The sequence below is a fragment of the Cupressus sempervirens genome, chromosome 3, assembly GCF_028749045.1.
Source record: "Cupressus sempervirens isolate cs-2001-9-10 chromosome 3, ASM2874904v1, whole genome shotgun sequence".
In the NCBI taxonomy this organism is placed as follows: Eukaryota; Viridiplantae; Streptophyta; class Pinopsida; order Cupressales; family Cupressaceae; genus Cupressus; species Cupressus sempervirens.
In genome coordinates this window covers 415,315,657-415,340,317 of record NC_143120.1, presented here as the reverse complement: position 1 = coordinate 415,340,317, position 24,661 = coordinate 415,315,657, and positions in this window count along the sequence as shown.

Below are 24,661 nucleotides of genomic sequence, written 5' to 3'. Positions count from 1 at the left end.
AAAAATACAATTCTATGGTGGAGTTCTTGGTGCTAATTTTTTCCTTTTGATACCTTTTTCATTGTAGAATATTTCAACATCTTTTGATGTGAACTCAGCTCCTCTATATGACCTTAGGCATCTCAGGTTCTTTCTTGTTTCCTTCTCAACTTTGGTGAAATACCACTTAAAAAGTAGGTATTATGTCTAACCACCTTAATCAAAATCATATCATAATATTTTTTAATATAATTATAGATGTAAAAAGTAGACTCATGCCTGAATGTGACACATATTTTTGGATATTTTTATTTCAAATAAATAAATAATTATGAATTTTCTACTATATTGTATTCAAAATTAAAAAAATCTTGTGTTTTACCACCTTAAGTAGTTCAAAAAAAATCAAAATTAAATTATTTTTCTTATACTAGTTGAAGCATAGAACATTACACATCTATTGGATTTCAAATATCTTATATGGTTTGAAAGTTATAGTTATTTTTAAATTAGTATGTCAATCAGCACTTGGTAGCTAACTCCATTAGAATATAAGTAATACTTACTTCACTCATAATTTCACAAAAATTATATCAATGGAAAGCTAAGAATGGTCTCAAGAAACCCTTTTCATTTCATCAAATTTGGATGAAAAAAAAAGTTGTCAGCTAAATCATCGAAGTTAGAAATCGACAACAATAGGCCAAAATCATGTCTTTGGGATGTTTTTGGTGTTGACCATGGAGGGTTGGCATCCAAAGAAAAACCAAGCCTAATCAGATGCCCGATAGTATTGAGTATCTGTTCCTAAAGCGGGTGCTCATTCCCAAATCAAATACCTATTCTCAAATCGGATACCCTTTTTTCTTAAATTATTTTTTTTCAAATTTTATTTTCAATTTTATTTTCAATTATTTTATAATAGTATGACCCCTTTTTAGGATACTTAATATATTTTTTAAAGGCTTTAGGACCCTTAACCATACATATAATGGTTTCAAAGGATCAAAAAGGGTCATAGTGTACCCTTTGACATTGTTTAACCCATTGAATCACAATATGTGTGCTTATGATTCCTAGGACCCCTAACCACATAAATGAGGTGATCTAATGACTCAAAATGGGCCTTAGAATACCCAATGACCTTTTTTGACCCATTTTGATGACATTAAGTGTGCTTAGGGTCATAAAGATACTCTATTAGCCCTTTCAACTCATTCAAACACACAATATATATTCTTAGGAACCCTTAGAATGCATTTTCATATTTAATGGGTCAGAAGGGGTCATAGGGAACTTTATGTTTCCATTCAACCTATTCCAACACATAATGTATATCCTAAGACCCCTAGGAACATATGTGGTCCTAGGAACCCTAGGAACTTATGTCCCCTTTGGACCCATATAAATGATTATAATATGTCCCTAGGGGTCATTGGACACTTAGAGACATATGTTGTCATGAAATGTGTCAAAAGGGGTCATAGGTTATTTTGGACCCATATAAATGATTATAACATGACCCTAGGGGTTCTAGGACCCCTAGAGACATATGTTATAACAAAATATGTTAGAAAGGGTCATAGGTTATCCTATGAACCCTTTTGACCCGTATAAACAATTATAATATGTCATTAGGGGTCATAGGACCCCTAGAGACATAAATTGTAATGAAACATGTTGGAAGGGGTCATATGTTATCATATGACCCCTTTGGACACATAAATGATTATAATATGTCCCTAGGGGTCTTGGGACCATTAGAGACATATACTGTAATGAAACTTGTTGAAAGGGTTCATAAGTTATCTTATGACCCTTTTCAACCTGTATAAATGATTATAATATGTCCCTAGAGGTCTTATGAACCCTAGAGACATATAATGAAATGTGTCAAAAGGGGTCATAGGTTATCCTATGATCCCTTTCAACCCATATAAATGACTATAATATGTCCCTAGGGGTCCTGGGACCCCTAGAGACATATGTTGTAAAAAAATTTGTGTCAAAAGGGGTCATAGGTTTTCCTATGACCCCTTTCGACCCATATAAATGATTATAATATGTCCCTATGGGTCCTAGAATCCCTAGAGACATGTGTTGTAGAGAAATGTGTCAAAAGGGGTCATAGATTACCCTATGATCCCTTTCAACCTATCTAAATGATTATAATGTGTCTCTAGGGGTCCTAGAACCCCTAAAGACATATGTTGTCATGAAATGTGTTGAAAGGGGTCATAGGTTATACTATGACCCCTTTCCAACCATAGAAATGATTATAATATGTCCCTAGGGGTCCTATGATCCCTAGAGATATATTTTATAATGAAATATGTCAAAAGGGGTCTTAGGTTATTCTATGACCCCTTTTGACCAATATAAATGATTATAATATGCCCCTAGGGCTCCTAGACCCTTAGAGACATATGTTGTAATGAAATGTGTCAAAAGGGGTCGTAGTTTATCCTATGACCCCTTTTGATTCATATAAACAATAATAATATCTCCTTAGGGGTTCTAGGACCCCTAGAGACACATGTTGTAATGAAATGTGTCAAAAGGATTAATAAATTATCTTATGACCCCTTTTGACCCATAAAAATGTTTATAATATGTCCTTAGGAATCTTATGACCCCTAGGGACATATGTTGTTTTTGAACATGTCAAAAGGGGTCATAAGGTTATCCTATGATTCTTTAACTCATTTCAATGATTATAATATTTTTTTAGGGGTCTGAGGACCCGTAGAGACATATGTTGTAATGAAATGTGTCAAAAGGGGTAATAGGATATCTTATGACCCCTTTCAACCCATATAAATGATTATAATATGTTCCTAGGGGTCTTAGGACCCCTAGAGACATATGTTGTAATGAAATATGTTGAAACACGAATCTATGATCCCTTTCAACCCATTTAAATGATTCTATCATGTCCCTAGGGGCCTTGGGACCCCTAGAGACATATGCTATCATGAAATGTGTTGAAAGGTGTCATAGGTTATCCTATGACTCCCTTTTGACCCATATAAATGATTATAATATGTCCCTAGGGGTCGTAGAACCCCTAGAGACATATGTTGTCATGAAATATTTTATAAGTGGTAATAGGTTATATTATGAGCCCTTTCAAACTATAGAAAAAAATTTAATATGTCCTTAGAGGTCCTATGAACCCTAGAGACACATGTTGTAATGAAATATGTTAAAAGTGATCATAGGTTATCCTATGATCCCTTTCAACCCATATAAATGATTATAATATGTCCCTAGGGGTCCTAGGACACCTAGAGATATATGTTGTAATGAAATATGTTGAAAGGCAATCTTGTGACCCCTTTCGACGCATATAAACAATTCTAATATATCCCTAGGGGTCTTGGGACCCCTAGAGACATATGTTGTCATGAAATGTGTCGAAAGGGGTCATAAGCTATGACCCCTTTCAAAACATAAAAAATGATTATAATATGTCCTTAGGTGTCCTATGACCCCTAGAGACATATTTTGTAATAAAATATGTTGAAAGGGGTCATAGGTTATCCTATGACCCCTTTTGACCCATATAAATGGTTATAACATGTCCCTAGGGGTCCTTAGATGCCTAGAGACATATGTTTTCATGAAATGTGTCATAAGGGGTCATAGGTTATTCTATGACCCCTTTCGACCCATATAAATGATTATAATATGTCCCTAGAGGTCTTAGAACCCCTAGAGACGTATATTATCATGAAATGTTTTGAAAGGGTTCATAGGTTATACTATGATCCCTTTCAAAACATAGAAATGATTATAATATGTCCCTAGGGGTCCTATGACCCATGGAGACATATGTTATAATGAAATCCTTTGCCATCCCCTAGCTGATTAATTTAATTAATTATCTATAGTCCTAATTTATAAATCAAATAACCTATTATTTATCAATTAATCTTATTCTTCTATCTAATTCCAAAATCCTCATTTATTAAAATCTATTTGATAAATAAAGCCCTCAAATCTAATAACCCCTAAACTATCCTAAACCCCCTTTTTAGTCTAATCCACCCATCCACCCATACTAACCAAGCTTAGCCACTAACTCACCCACCCTCATGAATGCCATCCACTTGTAAATCTCTAACATCCCTAATCTAATCCTAAACCCAAGCCTAATCCACCCCCTAATGTTGTCACATTCCCCAAGTAAGCTTAAGACTTTCCTAAGCCAAGGAAAGTCAACAATCTCAACTCCCTCCAAAATATCTCAACCACCAAGCCTTCAATGCTCTTACAAAGGCTATAAAGACTCTTACAAGCTCTTACAAGTCATAATGAAGGGTCTTTATGAAAATATTATCCCTTGAGCCTCCTTTGTTGACTCATCCATCCCCTTTCTCCCATCCACTCACCCTGTGACATGTGTCACTCCCTGATTGGTGCTAAACAAGCACAATCTATGTGCTCCCCTTTGAGTGCATCCTAGGCATCCTTAAGCTTTCATCTCTCCTTGCATCTTAGCCTTCAATCCCTCAAGCCCTTAGCCTATAAATTAAATCCCCTCCCAAGCCATTTCATCACAATTTTTAAGCCAAAGTTATAATGCCATTTTGAGAAGCCATTTTTACATCAAATCTAATCACCAAAATCTATCAAAAATCTTCCATTGAAGCCCATTTGAGCATTTGAGCATACATACCAATCATTTACATAGACTCATCTACCAAGCAAAGAGCTAATTCTTATTGGAAGAGTCCATTCATTTGGCTCACATTCCTAATTAGGGATTTCTCTTTAGTCTCTCTTATATGTTATATTAGTTTTTTTAGTTAATGCTTTGTTCTCTTAATAGATTAGTATTTCTTGCTAACATATTAGTATATACATTTTGGCACGTCCGGTGGGACCCCACTATGGGTCATTTAATCATCTATTTCTATCTATATATTGTTTTTTGCTAATAATCTAATGTTTCTTGTTGTTTGAGTGTATTGTAGGATTTAATCTTGTTCTTGCAAGTTAAAGGAAGCATTAGGGAGAAAAAACGAAGCTTCAAAAATCAAATTTCAAATTTTTTTTGAAGAAAATCCGCATGTTTTAAACCCAATTCTGCGTAGTGTCGTCTCTGCAGATCGGCATCTCCGACTAAACAACTGCCATCTCTGAATCCTAAACTGTCATCTTTGAAGTGCATTCTGTCGTCTGCATAGATCAGCGTCTTCGAGTTTCAGCGTCTTTGCCTAGCTTTTATCGTCATCTCCACCTCTAACCATCATTTCCACCTGGCTGATTTTCTTATTCAAAACACACTCTGTCATCTCCGCTGCCGCCATCAGTCAAACTGTTATCTCTGTTGCCGCAAGCAATCAAACTGTCATCTCTGCAACCTAAACTGTCGTCTCTACTACTGCTAACCTAATCTGTCATCTCCACCTCTTGCCTTGTCATCTCCACAAACTAGCGTCTTTGTAGTTCAACGTCTCCACAGTTTGGCATCTTCGCCTGATAAACTGTCATCTCTGCCTGTTTATGTTGTATTTTCATAGGATTTAGACCATTCTAAGAATTTTCACGCATTGGAAAAATAACAAAAAAAGTTAAATTTTTTTTTTTCCATAGTTAAGCTTTCTTTTTGGAAGATTTTTGGTGACTAATCATTTTTATTTTCTTGTCTTATTGCAGGTTGGAGCAACAAACTTAATCATGTTTTTTAGGTTATTCATGGAATGAACTTGAATGGTTAAACACATTTTCTATTGAATGAATGTTGCTCAAAACACACTCTTGAATGCCATGGATTAAAATCATTTTTTTCTTGGAATGCATGCTTAAAACAAACAACTCAATCTTGAATGCAAAAGATCAATTAACCATTGCAATATCAAACACTTCATTTGGAGCTTTTAAAATTAAACAAAAAAAATCTCTTTTCCACATGCAATTTAGGCAAAGCTTGATTTTTGGACATTTAAGAAACTTCATTAAGTTAAATACAAATTTGAAAAAATCATTTTGAGTAGTTCCTTGGACGCACCTCTTTTCTAATCACCCATCAATTCAACCATTGGTTTCAATCTCAGTGCCATCTATGGGGATGGGTCTACTTTAAAAAGGTGTAAAATGTTCCACAATCTAACTCACTCACTTGGTCTTTGAACGTTTGCTTTAACTTTATCAAAATTCTTAAATGACCAAAACTCTAGACTAAATCGATCACACTTCAAGTTTGGGCACTAAAATTGAACAACTATTGATGTGGAGGGCCTTCGGGCGCGCGCTTGAAATTGAATCTCACACATCTTTGTTTTGGGCTTAAAAACAAAATCACACCAACTCTTGAATGCCTTAAAGAAAATTAATCGATACTTGACGTGGTGGGCCTCCGGGCACGCGGGTTTACTTTTTTGTTGACCCTAACTCTTCTTCTTGTATTCATTCTTCACTCGATTTTTCTTTGTTGGTGCATTTCAAAGTTGGAATTGAACACTGTCTCTTAAACATGAGTTCTTGCAAAGTCTAGATCAGCACACATAAGAGTCGGTTGGTAAAAAGAACAAGCGTGTTTTTTAGCCCAAGGTCATCCAAGTCTTCTCTCCCTTTGTCGTATTTCGAGGCCATCTTGGGTGCATAAGATTAGGATCCAAAACCTTGTTTCTTTTTAGGAGGCCTGCTTGGGGATTTCATCACCCCTTGGATGACCTCAACTTCAGCGTTTCGGTGGAGTATAAGAATCAAGAGGTGAATCGAAAGACATATCTCTTGGGATCAAGATTTTGTCACTCGGGCTAAGCCTCAAGGAACTTTATACCCTTGAGAAGTGAAAGAGGAGAAGTGGGTTACCACTCCTCTTGCCTGTGTGACATCTTTTTGGTTTCATCTACAGATTTGGGCCTCATGTACCTTGGGTATATCGAGGACTCCCTAGCTAAACCAACTGTCAGCCTTGTAGACAACCATCTAGGATGTTAATGTGTTTGAAGTGACTAATTGAAAAATTTGTAGAACACACACTCCTTGGTGCAAGTATCACATTATGGGAATCAAAACTTCTATTTGGTTGTTTCTATCTATTGCTTGGTCTTTTACTTATTGAATGCATGCTTGCCAAACTTGGTCAATCCTAGCTTAGGGAACACTTAGCATAGTCACTGCCTATTCTAGAAGTTGAACAAGTTGAGGAAAAAAAACCAAGATCTCTCAAAGCTAAGAAGATTCAGGAATTGATGTTAGAGCAACCCAAACCCAAACAGAAGTTTCACAAAGTCAAACTCAAGCCATCTCAGGCATACCAAGAACTTTCAGCCAAGAGAAAGGAACTAACACCAAGCCCTCAAATTGCCAAACTCCATAAAGAAGAGGAGAAAGCTGCTGACGAAGACCTTCAAGATGCCTGGTTAGATCACACCATCCAATTTAACCAACATCCAAGACTTAAAAATGCTTATGCCTAACCAACTAGGCATGATTTCTATGATTAGACCCCCTTGTTTCTCCACATCTTCTTGCATAAGCTTCACTTTTGCATTAGATTCATCTTTGTAGGTAAGCTAGCCATCCTTAGTCATCCCCTTAAGCATTTTAGCTCATTCATCTCATTTAGAACCAAACCATCTAGCCGGCAATCAAAACCTGACATCCAAGCCTTCAAAATTGTTGTCACCCTGCCAAAAGTTTACCATTCCTAAAATCTTCCAAATCCATCAATCTCACCAAGGTTATCCCTTTGAAAAAGCTTTGTCTAGGGTAATCTATCTTAGTCACTTGTCATCCCTCATCACCTTGAGCTAAAGGTTGGGATCCACAAGTGGTCAATCTCATGTTCTTCCTAAAGGATCATCAGTCTATCCTTAAGTTGACACAATCACCACCAAGCTTGCACATAGGAAAGTAGACCTTTTGTGCTTTGGCAACATATCTTTGAAGTTAGAATCCCCAACCCAGTCCTCCTTAGGTTTTTTCATATAGCTTTTCCTCAACCTAGGAGATCATTGGCATAGAAAATCCTTCCCCTTTTGCATCCATCAGCATTGTTGCATCTCATACTTAGGAAACATTCTGCATTTTTCATGCCACCCATCACTCGCTTAGGCAAGAAGAAGAAGGAAACAATGGAACCCTATCATTTGGATCCAACAACATCACTACCCTTGAGTATTCAACCATCCTTCAGCCCAGAGAATGCTATACCATCACCTACTGACATTGAAGCTTTCATGAACCAACCAAGAAATGCAGTATTGGTGAACGCCATTATAGACAAAAACAAGGAAACAATCATGCCTAACTTTTGAACGGACAACATTGGATCCTTCGACTTTGGAAGACCTCCCTCCTTATCAGATCCATCGCACCCCTTTTTTGAGAAACTCCCACCACCCATAGGCTCTTATGATTCGAATTATCCTCAATATATGCCAAAAGAAGAGCCTCAACCCACCCCATATGATCCAACAGACCCAAACATACCAGCCTCCACTCAAGTTGAAATTTCCCTTCCACAAGTCAATCCAGCCACCACCACTCCACCATTGGTCCATACCACTTCATTCCAAACCCCCTTTGCCCATAACACCTCACCATTCACTCCCTTCACTATTGTTGCTGCTGCTCTCCAACTCAGCCTTCCAAATTCACCCATCTCCCAAATCAGTGCTAGTATCTTTGGCCAACCTTAGCAATACACAACCGGGATGCCACCCATGGGGCCAAGTAACCAACCCTTCATAACCCCCAGCTTGTTTACCTCAGCTTAGAACATAATTCCATCATTTCCACTAGGTCCTCGGAGCTCAGTGCCATTAGCCACAAATCCAAAAGCTACTACCCTCACTCCACAAAGCTATCAAACCCCACAAGCTACTACCAATGTTCTGCCAAGCTCTCAAGTGACCCAAGCTCCTGCCACCACTCTATCAAGCTTTCAAATCCAGCCACCAAGCTATCAAAGCCCATCAATTCCATTTCCAAGCTTTCAATTCCAACCACCTCCACCACCAACCAATCCATTACCTCCTATTACCAACTATTTTTCTATGCCACTTCTAGGAGGAAATCCACCACCACCAACCACCAATTACTTAGCCTCTTTTTCCATGCAGACACATTCCTAGATGGGGGCACAACCCACATATTTTGGTCAAACTCCTCAAATCCATAGCCAAGTTCCACAAGCTTCCCGATCCTTTCCCCAAGCTTCACAACCATCTTATACCTTACCTCCACAAAGCAATCCATTTATCCCACAACCAGCTTACCCTCCTCAATCCCAACCTCAAATCCAATATTAGCAATAAGCCTCACAACACATGCAGCAATATGTGCCACCTCCACCTCAACAACCCATCATCCACCATTCAGTTGCCCAAGCCATGTACAATCCCTACCAGCCCATACCTCAAAGCCATCCATATTCCATTGCCCCATCTAGCACATACCTACCTTAGGGCACTCCTACATTGGGGGCACCCCAACCATCACCCATTAATACAGAATGGGAAGCCATGAAGACAGCTTTGAAGAACATCCAGGAAGGAAATGATCCAAAAACCTTCAAGTTTGAGAATGTGTGTCCTTACACATTTGACAGAGCCATTACCATGACACCATTTCCCAAGCATTTTGAGACACCCAAATTCGACAAATTTAGAGGAAAAGGAGACCTTGTCACACATATCAAAGAATTTTACATGCACTGCCAAGAAGTGGCATACGATGATGTCTTCCTCTTGCATCTATTTCCCAAAAGCTTGGTCGGACCAGCTCTTGAATGGTTTTATAGAATACCAAATGGCACAATTAAAAATTTTGCTGAATTATCTGAGGCATTTGTAGCCCAATATGCCCATCTTGTTGAAACAGAGCTATCAGTAGTTCATCTTGTCCACACTAAGAAAAAGGGTGGAGAAAGCCTTCTTGAATATCTACAAAGATGGCAAACCCTTACCACCTACATATCTTGCACCTTTCCAGAGCGCCATTTGGTGAAAATGTTTATTGATAATGCCCATCCTAGCTTGGCTCACCACATGGCCATGAACTGTTTATAGACCTACAAAGACATCAAAGAGAAAGGAATGATCCTTGAACAAGGACTCATTAAAGATGGTGTGGTCAAGATTTACAAGGAAGCCAACCAAAATCAATCACATTCCAATGACAAGTCTAGGTATTGGAACAAAAACAAACATGTTGCAATAGATGGCATCACTGACACCAGAAATGTGAATATTGTTGGTCCTTCTCAAAACTAGTCCAATCCACCATATCAACCAAAAAATCAACAAGCTATCAACTACAACCAGTAGAACCACCAAAGCTATCAAAACCACAATCTAAGACCCAACTTTCAAGGTTCTAGCAATCAAGCTAATGCCATCAATGTAGTTGCAAGACAAAAGCCTAGATTCCAACCTAAACCTAGAAACTATACACCCCTTGGTGAGCCATTGAATGTCATTTTTGAGAAATTAGTCAAGGAAAACCTCATCAAATTTCCTCCTACCCAGCAAATCAACCCAAGCCAATCTAAAGCTGCATGGTACAAAGATAATGAGTACTACAAATTTCATAGGGTAAAAGGTCACACTACCCTCAGATGCATGAAACTGAAGGATTATGTGCAGGACCTCATTGATCAGAAAGAAATCACTGTTGGTGCCCAAACCTCTCCCAATGCAGGCTTACAGATCTATCAAAATGCTTTTCCTCCACACAACAACCAAAATCTTGGAAAAGCACCTATCCAAGCCAACAAAAACAACACCAACAACCACCAGTCAAACCAACAGCATGGGAAGAACAATGACCACACTTCATCTTATATAGACTATGCTAGCCTTTTAGGTTTTATATCTGAGAAAGAGCCTTCTATCAATGTTATCAATATCCAAGGACCAAACAATGAGTGTGCAGTCACCATTCAAAGAGCATGATTTAACATCGCAGGCCCACCCATTTCACTAGCACCATCAGCTCCATCAAAAAGCCAGTACAATATCTTGGAACACCTTGGGAACATGCCAACCCAAATCTCCATTTTAGACCTTCTTCGCACTAGTCCTGTGTACAAGAACATCCTTGACAATGCTCTCATAGAATCTCGTGTCCCTTCAGATATCAATGCTACTGATTTTCATAATCTTGTTGGACACCTATCCTCCTCATGTGCCCTATCATTCAAATCCACTGACATACCTGTGGTCAAGCCAGATCACACCCTTCCACTTTGCATAGCCATCATGGTATCCAATTTTTTCATGAAAAGAGTAATGATAGATAATGGATCAGCCTTGAATATTTTCACCCTAAAATTCATAAAACAAGCTGGGTATACTGAGGTAGATATCATCAGTGAAGTTATCACCATCAAAGCTTATGACAACTTGGAAAGAACCATAGAAGGAACTATTTTGCTGCCAATCAAGGTTGGGCTAGTCATCCAAGAAACACTCTACCATGTTATTGATCTAAACCTACCATTTAACATCCTCCTCGATCACCCATGGATTCAAGCCATGAAAGCTGTTCCATCCACTTACCATCAGTGCATCAAATTTTTGTATCAAGGCACTGAGGTAACCATCCATGCCGATCCAAAACCCTTTGCTTACTACAATGTGGTTAAAGCTTCATATACAAACAATTGCCCTAGCATTGATATCGGCACATCCATTGCCAGCTCATCCCATACTTGTAATGACCCAGAAACCATCCTCGCCTCCACCCTGTCTACCATAAAGATCAATAACAAAGGCTGTGGAGAGTATAGTCTATCAGATGCATTTGCTATTGGGGCACTCCCACTTGATCCACATGCCCATGGATGACTAACATGTCATAAAGCTAAGGAGACTCCACCTCCTTGATACAAACAGTTTGGCCCAACAACTTTTGTATCCTTAAAAATCCCTCTTCCTGAGGAGCTCACTCTGGATATCAACAATTGGTTACATAAGGATGCACCTCAAAGAAATCAAGCATGCCTTGATCACTTCAGCCAGAAGTATCCCCAAGAACATAAGCTCATCACTGACAAATGGAACTATCAAGGTGGTGGTCTAGGACTAGAAGAAAGAGGCATGCAGTGCCCCATCGATGCACACAAGTGGGAATCAAAGTAAGGTCTTGGCTTTGGGATACCCACAACTAGGGACACCAATATGGATGGTCACACTTTTTCAAACTTTCACCACGACCTTGTCAAAATCAAAGACATTCCTGAGGAAGTTGAAAAGAGAGCCTACGATGATATCCCAGACCAAATCTCCCTAGGAGACTCTGTTCTCCAAGAACTATCCATCCATTTCATTGACCTACCACTTACCCATCCACAACTCATAGATTGGGACCAACCAAGCGTTATACACATTGATGAGTTCACATCAGAGGAAGCACTTCTGAGATTCATGGGAGCTGAAACACCTCACAAGAAAACAAAGCCAGATTCTGCCTATATCTATAAGCTAGATCCCAAGGGGTATTTTGGAGAAAATCCCCAACCTAGTTTCGATACACCCAAAACTGGGACTAAGGTGAAACTAGGACTAGCTAAGGCAATGAAGAGAACCCCTCAGCAAGAAAATTTAGAGTCACAAGCAGAACATGAGGATTTAGCATTGTCTCCTCAAGATAATTGACCAGAGGTGTCTTCTATTCTAATTGAGGACACTAGAGAAGTCAACATCGGTTCTTCAGAGATCCCCAGACTTGTTCACATTGTTGCATCCCTATCATAAGACCAAGCTGATCTCCTCTTTGAGATCTTAAGAGAGAACATTGGCCAATTTGCATGGTCATATCAGGACATGCCAGGGCTTGATCCAAAGCTTATAGTTCATCATCTTGTAGTCAATCCATAGATCAAGCCCGTCAAACAAAAGCTTAGAAAAATACACCCCAAGGTGGCATTACTGGTCAAAGCTGAGTTAGAAAGAATGTTAGCTACTAAGGTTATTCGACCTATTAACTATTTAGAGTGGATCTCCAACATGGTCCCTATCACTAAGCCTTCTGGTGACATCAGAATCTGCACTAATTTCAGAGATCTTAACAAAGCTTGTCCAAAAGATGATTTTCCCTTGCCCAACATAGATATGATTGTAGACCTTATAGATGGACATGAAATTTTGTCCCTCATGGATGGATTTTTTGGGTATAATCAAATCAAGATTGTAGAAGAGGATCAGCATAAGACAACATTCACTACCCCTTGGGGAACCTTTTGCTACAACATGATGCCTTTTGGCCTAAAGAATGTTGGGGCTACCTATCAAAGAGCTATGGTAGCCATTTTTCATGATATCATCCATAGTATTTTGGAGGATGATATCTTGGTTAAATCTCACACCTTCATGGATCATCTTGCTGACCTGGAGAAAGTCTTTGATAGGTTAGCCAAATATCATCTCATGTTGAATCCCAAGAAATGTGTCTTTGGGGTCAAATCTGGAAAGCTTCTAGGCTTTATAGTCTCTAAACGAGGTATAGAAATTGACCTGAAGAAGGTCAAGGCTATCTTAGACATGCCTCCTCCCTAGACACTGCGATAGCTTTGCTCTCTTCAAGGAAAGCTTCAATCTGTCTGATGCTTCATCTCCCAGCTTGCAGATAAGTGTACACCATTTTCACATTTACTAAAGAAGGATGAGAACTTCAAGTGGGATCCTTTATGTTAGAGCAGCTTCAATCAACTCAAGCAGTATCTCACCAATCCCCCTATCTTGGTTCCACCAGTTCCTGGTCATCCCCTAACTTTGTACATATTAGCAATGCCTACTTCTCTAGGGGAACTTCTAGCATAGCTTGATGACTATAGCAGAGAAAGAGCCATCTACTACATCAGTAGAACCCTAGTTGGTTATGAACTCAATTACAGTCCTATGGAAAAAGCTTGTTTGGCAGTTGTTTTCTCAACTCAAAATCTTTGCCACTACATGCTAAGTCATACCATCCAACTAGTCTCCAAGATTGACCCTCTCAAGTATATGCTCTCTAGAACAACACTTACAGGCCGTTTGGCCAAATGGGTTATGCTACTTAGCAAATTTGACATTAAGTATGTGGATAGAAAGGAAATCAAAGGGCAAGCTATAGTAGATCACCTAGCTGATGCACCTCTAATAGATGCATATCCTTTGATCACAAAATTTCTAGATGAGCATATATGTCTAATTGAAGAACATCCCCCATGGAAACTTTATTTTAATGGCTCATACACATCTCATGGATCAGGGGTAGGAATATTGTTGGTCACACCTCAAGGAGATTACATTCCAAAAGCCTTCAAGCTACAATTCCCTAGCACCAAAAATATAGCTGAATATGAGGCCCACATAGCAGGATTAAAGATAGCTACAGAATGGAATATCACTAAGTTACAAATCTTTGGTGATTCTCAGCTCATCATCAAGCAAGCCCTAAATGAATATCAAACCAAAGATGAAAAGCTATTACCCTACAAAGAGCTAGTTGATCAGCTAACCCAGCATGTTACAAAGCTTCATTTTACACAAGTTCCTTGAATACAGAACAAAGTAGTAGATGCTATGGCTACTATCAACTTGCTCTTAGAAATTCCCCAAGCAGCCACATAGTATGAGTTTTTAGTTGAGCGGCTCCTCACACCTGCCTATGTGAATGATGACTCAAACCATGTTTGTATCTTGGTTGGTCCCCAATCCCCTTGGTACCATGAGATTCATGCTTACCTTAATGATGGTATCATATCCCCTCACCTCACACGTAACCAATGCCAGAACCTCATCTGAAAATCCTCTTGCTATGTTATCATAGCCAATACCCTATATCGTCGGGGTTATCATGATACTCTCTCTCGATGTTTAGACCAAAATGAGGCCATGATGGTGTTAAAAGAAGTACACTCTGGACTTTTTGGTGCCCACATGAGTGGTATTGTCCTAGCATGAAAAATCCTTAGAGCAAGCTACTATTGGCCTACCATTCAAGAAGACTCCTATGACTTTGTCAAAAAGTGTCTCCCATGTCAACAGCATGCAAATCTTGTGCATGCTCCAGCACAGGATCTACAACCTATTGCACCACCTTGGCCTTTCACTTGTTGGGGCCTTGATCTAGTTGGAACTATCACACCCCTCTAATCTGATGGACATAAATGGATAATAATAGCTATAGACTATTTCACTAAATGGGTGGAAGCATTCCCCCTAGTCTCAGCTACAAGAGTTCAGGTCTCCAAGTTCATCTTGTACCACATTGTTTGCCGCTTCGGCATCCCATCCACCATCTTCACTAACCACGGAGGTAACTTTGAAAATCTCAACATGGAAGAATTATGCACTTCCCTCCCCATCCATCACCACTTTTCTAGCCCATATTTCCCACAAGGTAATGGCTAGGCAGAGGCAACTAACAAAACCCTCCTCAAAATCCTAAAGAAAGTTGTCAATGATTTCGGTCGTGATTTTCACCTATAAATAAATCCAGCCCTATGGGCCTATCGAACTGCCTTTCGTACATCCATAGGCACAAATCCATACTCCCTAGTCTATGGTGTCAAAGCAGTACTACCTATAGATGTTGAACTTCTCTCCTTGTGCATATCATTGCAAGGGAAAATATTAGATGAAGAATACAGAGTAGCTCGGCTCACCTAGCTAGATCTCTTAGACAAGAAACAACAACAAGCCTATGATCATCTCATAGTCTATCAAACTCTTCTCAAAAGGAATTTCAACAAGAAGGTGCTTCCATGACACTTTCAGCTAGGTGACATGGTCCTCAAAGAAAACATGAAAGTCCAAGAAGATCGAGAAAAGAAAGGCAAGTTTGAACCTACATGGCTTGGTCCTTATGTTGTCACTGCCTCGTTTGGCTCTAGAGCCTATCAGCTATCTACACCAAAAGGAGAACTCTTGAATGATCCTACTGACATCATTCATCTCAAGAAGTTCTATGCTTGAAGATCCTTGGTATACCCAGCTTTTGAAAAATACAAAAAAAAATAGTAAAGAGAAATAAGCATCCAATGGTGAAAACTTGTCAATTCAAGCACCTTGGATAGGTACCTTGGTGAAAACCTGATAATTTAGGCACCTTGTGTACTAAGACTAATCCATTATCTATCACTATCCTATCCCTAATCCATTCACCCACCATCCCATAAAACACCTGCTTGTTCCCTTGGTGTTCCAACCAAATATCCAAAATCTATTGGAGCTTGTAAATACCTCCTGTATAGCTTGTAAATCTTGTACCTCAGCTTGTAAATCTTATACCTCAGCTTGTAAATCTTGTATCATCCCTTGTATCATACCTTGTATATCCAAATTTTGTCCAAAGCTTGTACCATATTCCAGCTTGTAAATAATCTTGTATCCTAGCTTGTATCCTATCACATGCACACAAAGAATCCCATTTTCACTTAAGCTTTTCACAAACAATCTACCTATTCGCTTATCAACTATTGCAGACATCCCACCCTTCACAAACATTTCCATCTCACAAAAACCAAACATGAACAACCTTGTACATTTGTAACATATCTTGGTCCATCAGCTTGTACATCCTATTTAGCTTAGTACCATTGTATCTATCCAGCTTTCGTGTCAGTTCCTCCTTGATCAACATCTCAAGCACACATCGCACAACCCTTAGTTAGCTATTCCAATGCATCCTTTAGTTAGATCTCCTATCACTTAAGTGTTATCCTTCTTAGTTCAGCTTGCCAGACACATCATCCAGATCCATCAGCTTAGGTGCTCTCTGATAGATCCTTGTAGAATATAGCTTTCCTCATGTCTGATCTTGGTCCATTAGTACCTCATCCTACCCATCTTGTTGGCAAACGGTTCTCTTTTGGATTTTTGCTTTCTTTTGATTTAGAATCTTCCCTTTTGGGTCTTGAAGTATCTTTTCCAAGCAATCTTTTTGTTCCCTCCTCAAGGTTGCCATGATCTTCCATATCATGGTATGTTGCGAATGGGGCAATCTGATTGTAAGGTCTTGATGATGTCATTTTCTTGTTTTTTTTTTCTACTTTTGGGTTACCCAGTGTCGGTTCTATGTTGCTTCCTCTGGGATTCATGTGTGATGCTGGGGCAATCCTTGCGTATTTTTTTTGAGTCAGTTCATCAGTCCTCTAGACAGTTGGTGAAATGGCCTTAATGTTCTTGGTAACCTTGGCAATTAACCAACGGTCCTATAGCAAATCTAGTGCTCAACTACATGGCAATACTTCTCTTTGAAGTATCCCCCCACTCAAAAAGCTTCAATGGAATCCCTTCATCTCCATTATCCCCCATCCATCTCTAGCATCTGTCTCTCCTACCGTAGCTTGTGCAACTGTATCTCTTTGAATCAATCATCACTCTTAGCTTTAGGGATCCACAATCCTAGTCTTAGGGATCCACCAATCCAATCAATCCACCAAACCTCATCTTTCAAGATTCACAATCCTAGTCCTAGGGATCTCCGAAACCCATCTTTCACCAATCTGACTCTTTGAAATCCTATTGCATCAGCTTTATCACCCCATCATCCATCTTCTTATCCTAGATTCCTTTTATAGTGCTCTGCTCCTCTATCTTAGAAAGTCTTAAGCTTGCTTTACTCTTGTGCCTCTAATTCTCCTTTATCATTCTCTCGTAGTGAGAGTTTGAGCTAATTTAGCCCCTTCTCTTTGCCAACCTATGTCTCAACTCATCTCAATTTCTTATACTTTTCAAGAAGTCATCGAGCCTCATTTCTCTCCCCACCACCTTCTTGAGGGGGCATCATCTAAGTCTAGTCTCTCCTCTTCTTATCCGAAACTGGGGCAACCTTGTTGCTAAAACATCTTCCTCGTGTTGTCTTTGTTCGAACTTCTTTGAAATAATGTTGTCTCAACACTATGTCAAAGAGGGGAAAAATGTAGACACCTAAAATTGATTACATCGCTTTGGTAATCCTATCTAGTTATCTCTAAAGGCATCATTAATTAAATTTCTATTTAATTAAATCCTTTGCCATCCCCTAGCTGATTAATTTAATTAATTATCTATAGTCCTAATTGATAAATCAAATAACCTATTATTTATCAATTAATCCTATTCTTCTATCTAATTCCAAAATCCTCATTTATTAAAATCTATTTGATAAATAAAGCCCTCAAATCTAATGACCCCTAAACTATCCTAAACCCCCTTTTTAGTCTAATCCACCCCATCCACCCATACTAACCAAGCTTAGCCACTAACTCACCCACCCTCATGAATGCCATCCACTTGAAAATCTCTAACATCCCTAATCTAATCCTAAACCCAAGCCTAATCGACCCCCTAATGTTGTCACATTCCCTAAGTAAGCTTAAGACTTTCCTAAGCCAAGGAAAGTCAACAAGCTCAACTCCCTCCAAAATATCTCAACCAACAAGCCTTCAATGCTCTTACAAAGGCCATAAAGACTCTTACAAGCTCTTACAAGCCATAATGAAGGGTCTTTATGAAGATATTATCCCTTGAGCCTCCTTTTTTGACTCATCCATCCCCTTTCCCCCATCCGCTTACCCTATGACATGTGTCACTCCCTGATTGGTGCTAAACAATCACAATCCATTTGCTCCCCTTTGAGTGCATCCTAGCCCTCCTTAAGCTTTCATCTCTCCTTGCATCTTAGCCCTCCATCCCTCAAGCCCTTAGCCTATAAATTGAATCCCCTCCCAAGCCATTTCATCACAAATTTTAAGCCAAAGTTATAATGCCATTTTGAGAAGCCATTTTTACATCAAATCCATTCACCAAAATCTATCAAAAATCCTCCATTGAAGCCCATTCGAGCATTTGAGCATACATACCAATCATTTACATAGACTCATATACCAAGCAAAGAGCTAATTCCTATTGGAAGAGTCCATTCATTTGGCTCACATTGCTAATTAGGGATTTCTCTTTAGTCTCTCTTATATGTTATATTAGTTTTGTTAGTTAATGCTTTGTTCTCTTAATAGATTAGTATTTCTTGCTAACATATTAGTATATACAATTTGAAGTTCAAGTTCAACATCGCCTTGGAACAATACTCCTTCATGGATCAAATCTTACAGGGACATCATTATTAGCAATGAAGACTGACTAAAACACCAAGACAATTTAGGGATTCTTCCCATAGGGTTTATTTTCAAAGTTCAAAACTCAGGTGCTAAAACTATGCTTACAAGGATCATTGGAAAATTAGGAGATGTGAAGGTAACTTTTTTTGAAACAATTTTTCTTTTACTTATATTAATAAACTGATTTGAGAAAGGCTCCCAAAGAAAATAATCAATCCTTTTAAAGGATTCCTAGACATAGTTCACACTGATATATGTAGTTCAATAGGAACTCAAATCTAATATGGAGACATGTATTTCATATAATTTTTTAATTATCACTCTAGGATTATGTATATTGTATTTGTGAAATAAAAATAAGAAGAAGTCAACATGTTTAAGATCTTCAAAGGGAAATTGGTAAGAGACTAAAATTTCTATGATCAAATAGAGTTGGTGAGTTTACTTCAAAGGAATTCACTAAATACTATAAAGAACATAGATTTAGAAGGAAAATGTCATCTCCTAGGACACCTCATAGAATGGAATTATAAAAAGAAGAAATGGGTCAATCATTTATTGTGCAATAACATTGATGTTGAAGAAAGGTATTTCTCCAACCTATTGGAGAGAAGCTCTGAGTACAATAATCTAGACATGAATTGGGTACAACTAAAGAAAGATATGGTTTGATAGAGCTCCCTATGTGAGTTACTTCAAAGTTGGGAGTAGATTCAATATCAAGAGAGTTATTTTCTTAAGAAAATTTAATTGTAGAGGTGATGAAAAATGTTCCTAGGCTATCCCACTAAGGGAAAACATTACAAGTGTTTCAACAAGAAGATGATAGAAAGCAAAAATGTGAGAATTGACAAAATTATTGGAAATCTAATGTGAAAGTTACATGTTGAGAGGGGAGGGGGTTGTGAATCAAGATCTCTAAAACTTTACTATTTAAAAAATAAACCTTATTATACTCAATCACTAACTCCTCATTAACCTTACTCGTGCACATAATTAATCATCTAATAATAGTAATATTAGATATAATATCTACTTTCATGAATGGAACACATATAGAAGTAATCAACACATGACACAAGATTTGGTAATGCATAAAACCTATTGTGAGAGGGGATTCTATTTGCACACCCCTTATTTTTTAGGTCAACCTTCCCCATTGGGCTTCAATGAATTCCCCTTTTGCTTCTAGTTCTCACTACTAGAGAATGGTCTTAACTCTCCTTGTTGCATGCTAACCTCACAAAATGTGTCCCAGGAAAGTAAGGTGGTCCCCCATAGATCATATGTCTACTTTCCACAAGTCTTTCTTATCATAGTAGAAACCCTATATTCCCATGCTTGCAATGACAATTTCGTCATAGACATAACTTGTTTTCAAATTTGATAGAGCTCCTTGTGTGATGCATGCCTCTAATTAACAAATACTTTTGGTGTATGTTTTTACACCATCAACATTAATGGTGCATTGATGATAAGTATGATATCTCTTCAAGTAAATGTCATGACATTCACATATAAGTTGCAATTGAAAAATATGTAAACAGAGTGTCTCTTAAGTGTATGACATGCTGTTGAATGACTACTCCCATAGGAGCTAATAAAAGAAAGTGCGTCCCCAGTCCTCCCAAATGGTAAAACTATTCTTATGAATAAATATCACTTTCATAATCACAAGGATTTCTCCCTTTGAGGTTATATATATTTGAGTATTTGTAATTAAGAAAGGACTCCAATCTCTTGAGAAAGGTGGAGAAAAGTCATATATCTATAAGATATATCATTATAGGATTAAACCTCCTTTTCTCCCCTAGAATTTCCTTTTGGGATAACTAGAGGTTAATGTAATCATGTTTGCATCTCTATAATAGTGAAGGCTACTATTGTGCCTTACTATATAATTGTGTCCTATAATATTCATATGATTTATCATGCATTGGACCCTTTGATTTATTCTATGATTCATTTCACTTTTTTTTTACTTTATATGTCAATAAAATTCTAGTCTAGCTTGTAACATTCTTGTTTCTAGATGGATTATGCCTTGGTCACTTCTCTATTCTCAAAATTTTTCATTATATGCTTTACTTTATGTTTTCATAGTAGTTATATATGGGAAAATTTATATTCAAGATGGCTGGTCCACACATATGCCTCATTGCTCCCACTCTAGATTCATATGTGCTTCAAACTCTTGGAATGCCTTGATTACTTTTTACAATTTCATCTTTTTCATTTCTTTCTCTACCCCAAGCATGAAGAGTTATCTTTTGAAAACTTGGAGGTTGCATAATGATACCCAATTAGGTATCAACCACTACTCCTCCTTCTCATAGACTTGTTAAACCTTGTTGGAGGAAATTCTAGGCCAAAGATCAATTTAGATGTCAATAATTTTATTTTTCAGCATGCTTGATGGGATCTAATTCTATGATTTATAATAGAAATACTGATTAAACATGATACAACATTATTGTGAAAATGGTTTCTAGTTTTGAAAATCCCTAGTATTGGATTTACCATATGGAAATATATTTTCCTTTCCCCATACTATGAAATCCATTTTGCATAGTTCTACCCTTAAACCCATTTTGGTAAGATTGATGGGCACAATATATACTTCACACATTTGTACCTTGTTTTCCACTATAAACATCACCTAATGAGACCATCAAGATTGAGTCCATAGTGATGGATTTTAAGAGTTATAGTGAGGATATTGATAGAGCTTGAGTGTTGCATAGATGTCTTGGATTTGATGAATGTTCATGGGGATATATCAAATGAAATTAAAATGGATTCCCAACAATGAATATTTAAAAAAGAATTATCCATGAAGGTAGCTAAGAAGATGATGAAAGTTTCTCCCCTTAATACAAAAAACTCATGACAAAAAAACAAAAAAAAAACAATTTGAAAGAACAATATATGGGCTTCTTATTATTTCCGCAAATGTAGAAATATAGAATTTTGAGATACAATATGCAAACCCACACGGGTGCCTTCCTTACAATAACTTGCAACTCATAACTATAAACTATCACCTAGATCTATCCTAGACAATCTATGGGCCTTGCTTATATATGCAATTTTATTTTGCATGGGAAGTTTCTAGACATCAAATCCTAACCCTTGAGGATGATCCTCCCTAAAAATACATATAGAGTTGGCCCAATACCCTTTTGACATTTATTTTGGAAATTTTGGTTGGCCCAACTTAGGAGGACCATAAATTTCGAATTGTTTCTTTGATTGGCTATTATAACCCCTTTTTAGAATCCCTACCTTTTGATTTACAAGGATCAAATCATGCAAGGTCTAGCTGAACCCATTTTGGAGCCCATCTAGGGTCTCTAAAGCCTTCAAAACTAAGCCTAAAATTTTTGTACCATAATTTCACACCAAAAATCTACAATAAATTAACAAATACTAATGATATGACATTGAGCCTCAAGTAGCAAGATGATATATCCAAGATTAACATCCACCCCTAAAATTAAGACATTCTAAGCTTGTATAAATGACTTACTAAATAGAAATCCTCCATTAACTTTAACTCTACACTAAGACAATGCTTATTCAAGAAACAAAAAAAATGCAATGATGAAAGATTTATCTTACACCCATGATGCTTCTATGTTAGAAGGATTGAATGATAGAGCTCATATCTTGGAGGATATGTGAGCTAGAAAAATGAATCCAATCTTCGATGAAAGATACCTATTCAAATGAGACACCATCCATCACTAGATGGAGCCTCCCTAACTAGGAAGGCTTTCAAGACTGAGGAAATGAGGATGAGCCTAAGGGAGATGAACAATATAGACTATATGGGGCTGCAATTGATGAAATGACTTATTTCTCTCATTATTTGAGAGCCCTAAGATAGAAGAGTCATTTCCATCCATAGAGAAATCTATCCTAGAGGAGATGGTATGCTGATGATGACAAATTTCTGGATGAGTTTGAATTTTTGTTGTCCTTAGATGCATTATTGTTTGTGTGGGACTTAAAAGATAAAGATCTATCATAGTGGTAGATGAGATTCTATAATGATCCATTATGTTGTCCTAAGAAGAATAATGCCAACAAGCATGAGCCATCTAACAACCCATTAAGGGAAGATCTAGGAAAGAACCAACCTAACAAAAATGTCACTACAAAAATAAAAACTCACTAGAGGATCCACCTAAATTTGGTGCTATCTAGAGGCTTCTCCTTATGACACCTAGCTTCAGAAGCATGCAACAACATACCCTAAGTGGATATGTGCAGGATCATGGTGTGCCAAAAAGTGGTGATGTGAAAAAAAAAAAGAGTTTGAAGATGCCTAAAAGCACTTCAAAATCTGCTCTGACTTTTTTTTACCTATCCAAGAACCAAACCTGGAAGGTTAAGCCAAGCCTTATCAGATATCCGATTTTAAATCAAATATCCGACTAATAATTAAAATCATAAAATAGTATGATATATTATTTAATATTATTATTATTGATATAAAATAATAATAATAATATTAAATAATATATCATACTATTATATTATAATAATAATAATATTATTTAATATTATTATTATAACAATTATTATACTATAATATAATAATATTATTATAATTATTATTATACTATAATATAATAATAATATTATTATTATATTATAATCGTATAATATTATACTATAATAATAATATTATAATAACATATTATATTATAATAATATAATATAATATTTCATATATTATAATATATAGTAATGTAATATAATATATATATAAGATATAATATAATAATTAAAAGGTATAAAATATTATAATTTATAATAATATAATATAATAATAATATTTTATATTATAATATATAGTAAATTAATATAATAAATATAAAATATAATATAAAAATATATAAAATGTAATATATATTATATATTATATGTTATATTATATATATTGTAATGTCATATCAGATATTTGATATAATATCGGATATCCGATACCTGTGCATTGGATTAAACAAAATCACAGACCCGCGGCCCTTATTTTACGCGAATTTGGGCCAGTATTGTCATCGCAGATCGGATATCAGATACCAAATCGGATATTAGATATCAGGTATCTTTTTCCCCCCCCTGACTCATTTTTAACCTAAATTTAATAGATTTTAACATGGTTTTGTTTGTTTTAGTTGAATCTAGGGTTTTTCTGACAAAAATGGTTAAAATTTAGATTTTTTAAAAAATATATATTACGTTTTGCAATTCAATAGGAATGGCTGATCAAAATGATGACACTGAGGCATGGAATAATATTCCTTGCAACCCACCACCAAACAATCTAGTATCCCCACAAAACCGTCCACCAAATGATCCTCTACCTCCTCAAAACCCTCCTTGAATCGAGGATTTGATAAATGAAAATCTCACTGAGTTGAGAGGTTTGCATAGAACATACAATAATCTACCTGCACTGGCTCCTACATTATCCACGTTAAACACCATAGTGGATAACATTGAAACCCTTACAAACCAACAAAATGCCGCTGTTCGTTGGCGTGATGAAATTCACCAAATGTTTGATGATGGTTTGGATTATGATGAGGTCGCAGCTCTCAACATAACCAAAGACGATTTGGCAAGCCT